General features: G+C 34.1%; 1 pseudogene; it reads right to left on the bottom strand.

The window, feature by feature from the left end:
- Positions 1–9,474: 9,474 nt before the first annotated feature.
- LOC128547635 (uncharacterized) lies at positions 9,475–11,035 on the bottom strand (annotated as a pseudogene).
- Positions 11,036–11,373: the final 338 nt, after the last annotated feature.

Raw genomic sequence — 11,373 nt, 5'->3', positions numbered from 1 at the left:
CGCACGTGATAGTTATCACCAATGCACGTGTGAACATTACCAATACGCACGTGGTACTAACCCGTGCGCACAGAAAAAATACAATAATTCCTAAGTCCACTCGCAATGCACCGTACTAACATAGAACATCTGCAGACATTACTTCGAAACAAAAGTCAACGGATATGAAAATATTCTTTGCTTAATATTTATAATTAAGTAACTGCTGAAATGACCTTTGAACGAAAAGGTATAAAATAGCATTTTAATTTTTTTGTTTTTAATAGCTCTTTGAATTATATTTAAACTGAATAGACTTCGGTATCTTAATTATGTTTTTTTTTTTTTTCCTTTAATTACCAGATGCTATGATTTATCTACAAATGTTTGTTTAAAGGTCCGCCCTACCCGGAGTGGGTCTCCGTGGCCGAGTGTTTTAGATCGATGACTTCAAACTAGGTGCCCATCACCGATGCGGGTGAACTCAAGCCTCACTCAGAGTGTTGAATTCTTCCATGTGAGGAAGCTTAATCAGGTGCTCGCTCGTGATTAAATTGATGCACTTAGGGCACCTGGGTTTCCTCCACCAAGAAAACTGGAAAGTCCCTAAAGGACCTATAAGTGTTTCAGCGCAACGTTAATCCCAACAAAAAAGAAACAAACAAAAAAAAACCGACCTACTCGTCGTTAGCAGACGATACTGTATTAAAATCGAACGGAGAGGCGTTTTGTTCAATCTTTTGACGCAGACGCATTATATCGATTATTTTTGCGTCTGTAAATATATTAAATTGATTTTTATAAGTAAAGGTATCAATACATGTCCTTATATACTTTTTCAGGAGAAAATTCAAGAATTAATTCCTCTTTTTTTCGCTATATGTATTTGCATTGTATGCACACGCTTTGGAACTGTGCGAAAAAGGTTAATTTTATGCTTGCATTTGACTTTTCATGGCGATGATCCAAGGATTTAGTTTTATCACTACAAATAAATAGGGGTGAATTGATTAATCTTTTGCTTTACTCAATCGGCTATTTAATTAAATATGTTCTCAAATAAATCGGGAACGCACTAGATGAAATGAGGATTCATTCATGTTTGACTTTTTATACCTGGTTTGACTCCGTGAATGCTTTTTCAGGTCATGTCATATTAGTATTAAACATTTTCTTTCTTTCAATATTGGCATTCATTCTCATACACGTACAATTCGAAAACATGCAAAACGTTTGACCTTTAAAATTTCCGTAGAATATCAATTTTCACTACACAAATTGATTGCATCACCGTAATTTGAAATATATAAATTATTTAAATCCCTATTCCGGCATATACGGGAAAATATAACAGTGTTGTAATACCAAGCATATACGGAACATATACGTCCCGTAGTTTAGAAATATACAAAATTACTAAATCCCGTATTCCCGGCATATACGGGAAATATACGGATTTGTATACGAAGAAAACCACGGGACATTTAATCCCTGTATTTTCCGAAATATTACAAACCTAGTACATATCCCGTATAGCCAGAATATACGGGAAATATACGAGTTGTAAACCAACAATATACGGGAAATGTTAAGGTCCCGTATTTTCAAAATATACAAATATATATAAATCCCGTATTTCTGCATGTACAGGAAAAATACGGAGTTAGTTATAACTACAGCATATACGGGACATATACGTCCCGTATTACGACAAAGACAAAATTATTTAAATCCCGTATTTCCGGCATATACGGAAATATACGGAGTTGTATACAAGAATATACGGGAAATTTAATCCCTGTATTTTTCGAAATATACAAACTAGACATATCCCGTATAACCAGATATACGGAAATATACGGGTTTGTATATGAAACAATACGGGAAATTACGACCCGTAGTTTCGGAATATACTGATTTATGTATTCCCTTACACCAGACATATACGGGAATATACGTTGTTGTATACGTTCTGAATAACCCTTTTTAGATTACCCGTATTTCAATATCCACGGGGTATCGTATACTAAAATTCCGAATTTCATATATACGGAAATCCTTATTTATTAGTATACAGACTTTTAAATAAACAAGCCCCGTACACGCCCTATTTTAGTTTTCCCGTATTTCTTACCCGTATACGGGTAATAACGGGATCCCGTACACTCCCGTATATCCAACTCATTATTCGCATGTAAGTTTGCTTAAGCGAACTCGAATACAAATTTTTAAATTTTGGTTTACTCATTGGTATCATTGGAATTACCAATATAAATTAAAGTAAAACAGAACCTTTTATTTAAGTTTTTACTGAGCTTAGGGTGTGTGACATTTTTAAACTAGAATGTGTGTTTTGTTATATGATCAACCATTCCTGTAAATTATCTAAATAAATTTAAGATATTAATTTGCTGTAAAATATTTCCCACAATATTCTTTTTAAACTTCTATTAAATCTTTATATTACTAACAGCCTTACTTTCATAAATGTATGATACATATTAATCTGTAATTTTTATTCCAAAACTGATTCAAACTTTTTATAATAAAATTCCATTTTCCTTCATCTACCCATAATTTGTTGTGTTCTACCCGGGGGGGGGGCTTTTTGGTCGAGCATGAATGCTCATCAGGAGCTGAACCCCAAAAATTATTTTTTTCAAATCTTCAGTAACAGATTCTCCAGTTTTATTCTTTAATGAATAACCGAAGCAAAATTTTACTGAATATCTCAATACGGTTAACAAGTAACTTTACACCTTTATTATATTATTGAAAAGCTTGCATGTCAACTAAATCAGCAGACCAAGTATCATCAATATCATTAACAATCACCCGTCGTTTCCTAAATTTTCTTTTTTAATTGGTTGTGTAATTCTTCTGCTAATTCATCACTCCAGCGGTAGTTTGGTGCAGTTATTGCGGGGGTATACTCTACCCCCTCTTCCCGTTTTTTGGCTTTCGTCCCAACCCAAGTTTATATTTCGTTTTAATTGCTGGTTTTACAACTAAATGTTTTGCAATCTTTTCTCCAAATGTTTTTGATTTAGTTGGAAAGCATTTGTTTGTCACATGTACTTTTTTTTACACCGTTGCCGTAGCAAAAGTCATGGTCCATACTGCGTCTAGTTCGTTAACAGGGGGTCCGTTATCTAAAGGATTTCCTGGTCCACAATAATTATATCCTGGGAGTGTTAAACCTTTCTTAGGTAAAAAAGGTAACTTTGCTTTATGAATATCTAAATTACCTGCTGTGATAGTACTTTTAACAAACTTTGATTTCATTTTTCACAAGATGAACAGGTAGTCATTATCATTCTTTACCCTTTTTTTTGCTGTAACATAGTGAGGATTTATATTATCAGTAAATTTTCTTTCTTTCAAACAATATATTTTATTCTGTAAACTCATCTATATCAAATGTATTTAAAACTTTTTATTGGGTTTAAAACCTGTGGGTTTTGAATTGTCCGGCATTGACCAGTCCTGACCAAGGGCTATAGGTTAAATAAGGTCAGATTGACCCTTCAACCTTACGTCCATCAAATCAAATGTTTTCATTTGGTTAAACCGGAGGTTTTCGTTTGGTTTAACCAAAGATTTTCAGGGTACCAAGGGTACCAAGTTAGTATTTTAAGTTTAGGGAAGACCAAAGTGCATTTATAGAATTGGGCAAGGGGTCAAGTGAGGTCAAATTGGCTCAAAATCGGTATTTTCTAAACTACTGAAATGAACTTTGCCCTTGATCTTGACCTATTGACCTGCTTTCAAATTTTGACAGGCTTTAAATTAGTACCACATACATAGTTGTGTTTTGAATTGAATGTGACCTTGTTTTTCTTTTCACTTAGTACCTATTTTCATATTTCTCAAGCTACAGCCCTCAGATTTGAAGCACATGCATAGTGGTGTGTACCTAAATAAACTTGCACCTTGAAACTGATCTAGTGACCTACTTTGATATTTCTCAAGCTACAGCTTTCAAATTTGGACCACATGTACAATTTTGTGTACCGAAATAATGAACTTTGACCTTGATATTGACCTTCAGCTAGTCTTGAAATTTGGAACATTCAAAACTGGCTCATTGGTGGGCGCCAAGATAACCCTGTAATCTCTTGTCTTTAGAAAACAATATTAGGAACAATAGAAATGTTGTTGTGTGATATTGATAGAAAGAAAATAGGTCAGCCATAACTCATCCTTTCTTTTGCAGATACTCAAAACTATAAACAAAATGTATTAAAGTACAGAGCTGTAAACAAATCAACAAATTATCATTTAAAAAAACGGAAATGGTATTCACCGGATGATGTCCGATATTTACATCGGTCAGAAAAAACTGATGAATATTTGTCTTACCTATTGGTTTATTAAGATGTATTTTTTCAACCTGTTTCTGTTTTGTCAACGTATTTGGAGAATTAAACTAACAATTCGAGGACATTTCTCTGTTCGAGAATTTAAATTGTGTACATATTCGTCCAGCACATATAATTGTTCATCTTATTGGGCATTAATCTTTCTTTTAGTCAATATAAGACACTGCGTGTACGCAAATTATTAAAGTGAAAAATGGCTTGAATATATGCACATGCAGCTTGCGAAAGTAACATGGCCATCCGATGAATTTACCAGAAAAATCTGAAAGGTACATGTAAAAGGTAAATTTAAATGTTATTTAACGTCGCTTTGTGAAACAATTAACATAAGCTCTGTAGAGCTTTTGAGTGACCCTAATTTAGGAACAGTTAAAACCAATTATACCATACCCCCAGCAATTAGCTGGTACCCATTTACAACTTGGCCGACTGGGACAATCATGATAAATTACCTCGCCCAAGGACACATTGCAACGGGAGTAGCAAGGTTTCGAACTAGGGGTCTTCACCTCCTTATGCACTGAGGATCGGGCTTCTAGTCAAGAGCACTATTGTCGCTATTTCTAGATGGAAGAACTAGTGTTTCATCGCCATCGAATACACGTATATAAAAGAATACTGTTATAACTTGGAATTCCAATTTTATGAATAGACTGAAGTTTAAACATATGACTGTGCATACCTACAGAAACACTTTATCAAAATAATGTACCTCTACCTATAAATAACCATCCTGAAAAAGGAATCATCGAACACTTGTTTTCAAATTTCAAGAATGAATTGGCATTTGCGTGTGTACGTGTCACTGTATACGACTTGAATATTTAAACAAGGAAAACATATGTGGGCGGCCGGATAGCTCACTCGGTAGAGCATCGGAACAGTACTCCGAGGCCCAAGGTTCGAGACCCGGTCTGGCTCCATCTTTTTCTCACTCTGTGACATACACACATAACGTATTTGAATTAATATGATGCAGGGTAACATTTGACCTCGCTATAAAGCCATACCAGTGTATGTGCGTATATGTGCAAGCTAACTTCTGGCGTACTTATGAGGACAAAGATTAAACCCCTCAACTTGAGTACTTCTAAAATTCTATTTTGTTTTTATTCCTCATCCCATTTAAAGACCGCAATTATTATTAAATATTTTGTATCAAGTAACAGGAATTCCGTTTAAAGTTCGACTAATTATAGAGTAATGAGGGCTACTGCACTTACCCCGTCTTCGGCGTTAATTAAAATTTGTCGTAAAGCCAAATATAGATTTTGTGTAACTGTATCCGCAATACTAAAAAATAAAAGAAAAAACAACAACATTTTATTAACGATGATCATGGAAATCCACTTCCTGATCCTGATGTCTCAGTTCATTTGAAAAAGCACCTTGAGGAGAATAACTCTGTATACAATTACCAATCTGGCTTCAGGGAAAATCACTCATGTGAACAATATTAATTTCAATAGTAGACATATGGATGAATGCTATAAATGAAGGTAAATTTATAGGAACTGTATTCTTAGACCTACCTTTCAAAGGCATTTGATTTAGTGAATCGCTCAGTTCTTCTAGGGAATATAAGATCATTTAACATTAGTCAGCATGGATCTGTTTTAGGACCTCTGCTATTCATTTTTATATAAATGATCTCCCACTGGCGTTAAAAGAAGTCTTTACTGAAATATTTGCTGATAATACTACTCTAACTGCCATTGAAAATACATATCATGAAGTACAAACAGCACTGCAGAATGCACTTTTCAGTGTTAATCCGTGGTGAAAAATAACTCCATGTTATTAAATGCCAAAAACTCAATGGTTATGCCTGATTGTCCGATAAACGGACACACTTCAAGTGACAGTAACACCCTGCACCGTGGCAATGCACACATTGTTTATCCGTTCTGGAAGACTTTTGGGTGTGCAAGTTAACAGAAATTTAAAATTAGAAAAAATATAATGATAATGTTCTAAAATTGTAATTCAAAATTTTATCTCATCAAAAGAATAAAATACTTCTTATACATTCGTGTTAGAAAACTCTTTTTAATGCATATATTACCTTATTTAGATTATTGCAGTTCTATTTGGGGAAACTGTACATAACTAAGAGCAGGCTAATTCCATTCTCAAATTTCAGAAGAAGAGGGATAGGATTATCCTTGACACAAATTTTGATGCACTTTCTGAGAAACTGTTTATTAAACTAAACTGGATGAAATTCCCAGAGCGAGTCAGGTACAAAACAGTCAATTATGGTTTATAAGTCTGTCAACAATTTAGCCCCAAATGCCTACAAGATACATTTACTCAAAGCCATACTTAACTTGTATCACCCTAAACCGAGCTTTAAAAGTAAATACATAAGATATATATACATTAAATTTTTGAAAGAAATCATTGCAAATGTTGTCTATGATGACTTTATCATGTTGTTGTTTTGTACAGTTATCGAAATAGGGAGATGTTATGTTTATATCTATGTATTTCGTTTTTTTTTTTGTTTTTTTTTTTTTTTGTTGTTGTTTTTTTTAATTTCATAGAGCATCTCTTCATCTATTACAAAACATGTTTTTGGTCTCTCTTTAATAAGCTTGTTTGCATGTGAATATCATGCGATTGTCATTTTCAACCTCTGTTTTGTTTCATTTTGTACCATCGTTAATATGTGTTATGTATGAGGCTCACAGGGAAGATTGGGCTAGACCTAAATGTGTCGCCACTATAGATAAAATCTTTATTATTATCATCATCATTAATATTTTTAACAACAAACAAGTATGGCACAAAGGCATTGTAAATAAAAATGTAGCGCATGAATCACAGGCGGCATTTATAGAATGGCCCGTGTTCAAACAATGTAGCCACCAAGCAAAACTGCCACCGCAGGAAAAACCAGCAGATTTGTCACACAGTACACGAAAAAAATCACGAAAATATGTAATTTTTAATGATAAAAACGAAATTCAGCGAGACGAATTTTTAACAAGCATACAATATATGCGTTTCGTGCATCGTGTTGTTGTGCTATCTCATCGTGATGTTATATCATGTTGTGCTGTCGAATAATATTTCGCATGTTTACTTAGTATTTATCGAAACTGTAATATTTTTCAAACATTTTCAATAAAAGGGGCAAAAGTCGTTTGATGAAAAAAGAACAGTTCATACACGTCCGTTTCGTAGAAAACTCTAGTCGCAAGTCTTAAAATACGTTCCCAACATGTAAACAAATAATTGTACATCATGGTTCTGAACTATCTTGTTTTACTTGTACATACTATTATCAGTTACACTTGTTACTACTTGTGAAATTTGTTTTTTTAATAGTGACAGCATATTATTAAAAGAAAATATTTAATTAACACCTCTGTAATAAGATTTAATGTTTTAGAGGTTTTATTTCTGTGGAGCTATCTACATATTATACAGTTATCGAAACTTCAAAAGCCCCTATCGATATTCTGGCAATACCTTTTATATCACAGATAGTATAAACTTATATAACAACAATATATCAACATGCTTTGATTACACTTTGAACGGCATCAACCAAATTTTAAAGGGCCTCTGTTTTGTTTAGAATTTACAAGCGACTGAATTTTGTTATTAAGCTGGAAAATCAAGATATATTTTAGAAACAAATTTAGATTTGTCACATGTCGGTAAAATGTCAATATCTATAATACATCGTATCCATATTAAATAAAGCATTCGGCCTCCTAGAAAGTTAAAAATTGAAGGTTTCACACTGAAACCGATAACCTAACTAGGCCAGTTTAGTTGAAAAGAATGTTTTACTGTTTATTAAATGAAATTCCATGATTTTTCAGTATTAATGGACAGTGAGTGTTATGTGTAATAATGTATCTATTCCATGAAACGACAAAAAGCTAGAGAGTTGATTGATGCTGGGAAACGAAAGTAAGCAATCGTGTGAAAGGTTTTGTCTGCGACATCGTAGATATCAGGTTACAGTTATCTTGGAAATTGCATAGACCTACAGGTATTTAAATTCATTTTAGATAAGTTATTGATGTCGAGCCTTATTTTTTCGCATCTTAGGCTACTTTTAAAATGAAGTTTATATTAAATCGTATTGTGTTTCGGCTTGCTGTTGAATACTATTTAAAGCCTTGCATGGTAGACACTTGTTAGTCCTTACAGTGTTTACTTTATGGAATTGTGTTTAAAAGTCCTCGAACACCATGCACGAGTTTTAGGACCTCACAATTGTACTATTACAAGCATATGTGTTAAATATGCAAATGAACGTCCTCATTCTGTAGTCCTCAAAAATGTATGATGATAAGAGAAGTCCTCAGAGTGTTTTCCGTCAAATCTGATAAGTGTATACTCATAAATGATACACCAGTATACAAACGGAGAATAGTTAATCATGTCTTGGAAATGCGGATTACAAACGATTGCGTTTTAACAACGTCCCCAAAAACCTGTTAGATTTCACGGTCCTAACCAGGGTACCTATACAAACGTGTGTGTGTGTCGGTCTTGTGCCCGTCTACGTGTTGTGAGTTGCGATTTGTTGTTATAACAATGGACAAAGGACAGATATATAGTTTGAACAGTCTTGATAGAGAGTTCCCCAGTGATCTTTTACGTGATGTAAATATAATTTTAGAGAAAAGTGATCCCGCTTCACGTAAAAGTTTGAACACTGAAGATAAAAGGTCACTCATTAAACAATTCTGAACAAGTAATTGAAAAATCGAACATGTAGCTTAAAGACGAGTTTTGAAAACTATTTAATCTCTTTTTACAATAAAGCAGAACCGTTTTTTTAGCAAATGCAGCATTGGGCTAACACAAGACTTTGCACTACTCTTTTTCTGTGGCACCCGTATTACAGGTAGAAAAACAAACAGCATATAAAATTGAACAATGGGTTAAACAACTCGATATTAAAAACTTTAGGGGTGTATTTAGTAGAAACAATTTACCAAAAACAAAAGAAAAGGTTGAATGCGGAATTATAAATTTAGATGACTCTGTTGGGTCTGGGACACATTGGGTTTCTTATGTAAATAACATGTACTTTGATCCATTTGGACTTCCTCCACCAAAAGAAGTAATTAAATATATACCCGGAGTCAAGTATAACAACATACAATATCAAGACAAAACAAGTACACTCTGTGGATATTATTGTTTATTTTTCATTAAAATGTTACAAGACAAAGTACCGTTGTATAATTTACTGTATAAAATACTAAAAGTTAATAATCAAAGAAATAATGAACAAACAATTATAAATTATTTTAATTAATAAGGACATTTTCTTCCGGGTTTTTTTCTGTTTAATTGTTGTTTTCAATTTGAGTGGACCTTGGTTTTCATTTTATCCCTTCAACCTTACGTCCATCAAATCAGATGTTTTCATTTGGTTAAACTGGAAGTTTTCGTTTGGTTTAACCAAAGATTTTCAGGGTACCAAGGGTACCAAGTTAGTATTTTAAGACAGAAACTTAGTTTCTACTAAAGTTTGGAGTCAGACCAAAGTGCACTTATAGAATCGGGCAGGCTAATTAACATTGAAAAAATCGGGCCAAAACCCTAATTTCTTATACTACTTATCGTAATACCAGCCCGTCGAGACGGGGCGGATTTATGTTTAAAGCATGGCTGTAACTTGTTCTTAATGATAAATAACTGTTAAACTGGATATAACTGATTTAAAACTCATCAATTTGAATTTGTATAAAACCCTTCTATTTTAGGCAAATCTTTATTAAGCTTTATCAGCAGTTGCCTTGCTTTTGCGACAGCATCCAAGCTAGAATTCGCCAAAATTACATTTTCCAACCCAGCTGTCCAAGTGTTGTGGTAGTTAGACATTTTTCGCTGTTTGTTGTCTAAATAGACATGTGGAATGGCGAGGATAGTTGATAAAATTTGCCCATAAAGGCGATCTGTAATCATTATTCGTCCTTGTTGCAGAAACATCATGCCGTTTGTTGTCATCAGAAACGTATACTGCATTGGCGAAAGGCCTCTCGGTGTTTTCCAATTTAACCAATCAGAAACGTTCATACGTAAATTTATCGGGGCATCAAGTGTTTCATATACTGGGATTCTGCATCCTCGCGTTTGATCCAAAGTATAATATAAATTGGTTGCATGAATCGAGGCGCAAATCCAATCTGGTAAGCCATATCGGGCGACAATAAAGAACGCACTTCAGGGACAATTTGTTTTTCCAAGTATGTACGAGTTTTACTTTGAGGAAACATGATAATATTGAATCGCATGAAACGTGGAATCACATCTGAACGCATGTGATCAGCGCGTTGAAAACCTATAACATTAGTTCATTATCCGTATAATTCCTGCTCAATACTTGCGCTTTATCTAAATGTTTTTCGTGCAACGGGATTCACATGCAAAACGACATTTATACTAAGTTTCCGTAAGAGGATAACTTCTCCAACAACTATAGCTGAATCGCCTTTATTTTCAGACGGAGAATAATTGAAAAGCATTGCATATTTATCATCTGCAGCGAAAACAATGGAACCATAAACAACAGCTGGAATACTAATCCATTGTAAGTATGATAATCTAACATCAAGAAGCAGTCTTTGTAATAGCGCACTGGTTAAAGGTTCCATGCGTTTGATGGCAAATGTAGACGCTGCGTACGTGAACGACATGCTCCAGTTTGTTGTCAATGTTGCACATGCGTGCGCGGCAAAAATGACATATTTGTTTGTCGTCACTTCTGTATCACTTTTATCAGAAACTTTTGTAAATACCAAGCAAAATATTATTTGCATTCCTGTAAGAACAGTCACATGATAACTAAATCCAGCCGATAATGGCGCAGTCTCCTTCAGGAGCAGCTTGGCACAAAAATGACAAGCAAAAGATGTTAACGTCCAAACAAGGAAAACAACCAACGATCTCAGAAATGCGTATGAGTCCTTTTAGTACGTAGTACTATCACTTGTTGTACGAATCTTGAGTGTATGGGAACATTTTTCTTTACAGC

This window comes from Mercenaria mercenaria, chromosome 13, assembly GCF_021730395.1.
Source record: "Mercenaria mercenaria strain notata chromosome 13, MADL_Memer_1, whole genome shotgun sequence".
NCBI lineage: Eukaryota > Metazoa > Mollusca > Bivalvia > Venerida > Veneridae > Mercenaria > Mercenaria mercenaria.
Note: the sequence above shows the minus strand (reverse complement) of the source record. Positions and strands in the feature narration are given on the sequence as shown.